Below are 1,354 nucleotides of genomic sequence, written 5' to 3'. Positions count from 1 at the left end.
ACCAAACAAAAAAAACAACAAACAATTCGTTTTCTTAAACACACGGAACGTGTAGGTTTGTATCTGTAAAATCTTGGCAGGTGGATGTGGTGGGATTACTTTCGTCCTGTTTGGGTGCAGTCTACCTCAGTGTTTCTTAAGGATATTTTTAAGACTACACACCTCTAAACCTGTTGAAATATTCTGGTCTGGACCTGTTGTGGGTCAGGGAAAATCAATATCGGCTGATTCCAATACTAGGGACCATTCAGCGGAGGGAAGGAAGGGGTAGGACAGCTGGTCACTGCTCGTGGCCGATCTGGGCAGTAGCGACCAGAGGAACCGACGCACGGATTGGGGTCTGGGGTTCGGGGGCATCCTCTGTGTTCTGTTGTGATTTAAAAAAAAAACAGAACAGAAGAGCCGTTTAATTTTTCGGCCTTCAGTGACCTCAGGACCTAAAAGGAGTGGACCGCTTCCCTCCGGAGCGGCTTTTGCCAGCATGGACCCGGGGCTGTGAGCAGCCCCTGTTGTTGGAGCTGGATTTGGGGTGTCTTGGTCACTGCCCCTCTCGCTGTGCCCAGGTAACCCGGGCTCCTGCCGCAGGATGTGACCTTTCCCGGCACATCCTTGGTTTGGGAACGTTCGCAGGGATGGTGACTGCAGGAATAGCAGATCTTTTCCAGAAACCAGCATTGGAACCTCGTATTGGTCTGGCTTCGAGCTGATATTGGTTGGCCCTGGGTACACGCGATGTGCAGCGCTCGGCTCGCTGCCCAAGGGAATCCGCCTTCTCGCACGCCTCACGGTCTCCTCGTCGCTCTGCGCCGCGTGCAGCCGCGCTTTACGCCCAGTGCTGTGCCCAGGTTGTTCCAGTCCTTTCCCGTCGTGCCAAGGGTGAGGAAAGGCGTGTGGTGAGGGCATCGGGTTTTCCCCTTTTTAAAAACAACGCTAGCGGTTGCCACTCGCGGCGGTTAAAGATGACACCGGGCCGTAGAATTAGGGAGAATAAATGGACACCGTTCCTACAGCCCAGCTCTGGCTTGTGGAAAACCCTTCGCTCTCGATCCGCAGCGGGCACGTTGGTCGCTGTGGGTGGGAGATACTCGCCCTGGCGATGCCAAAATCCCTCCCTTGGATCGCTCCGATACCCATTTGGAGATGCCGGGGGTTGCGTACGGGTTGGGATTGCATCTGATAGACGCAGCCTCGTCTACGCGGGGCGTTGGGAAGGATCTCTGCCCGGGATGCTGTGCCGTTGGGGAGCGGCTGCTCCTCGCTCCGGCAGGATCGCTCTCGGGGTGAGCTCACGGCGGCTGCACCCGCAGCGTAGGCGCTCGCTGAGGAGCCGAGCGATGGCACAGGAAAGCCGGCG

This window comes from Eurypyga helias, unplaced genomic scaffold (assembly GCF_000690775.1).
Source record: "Eurypyga helias isolate BGI_N326 unplaced genomic scaffold, ASM69077v1 scaffold4277, whole genome shotgun sequence".
NCBI lineage: Eukaryota > Metazoa > Chordata > Aves > Eurypygiformes > Eurypygidae > Eurypyga > Eurypyga helias.
Note: the sequence above shows the minus strand (reverse complement) of the source record.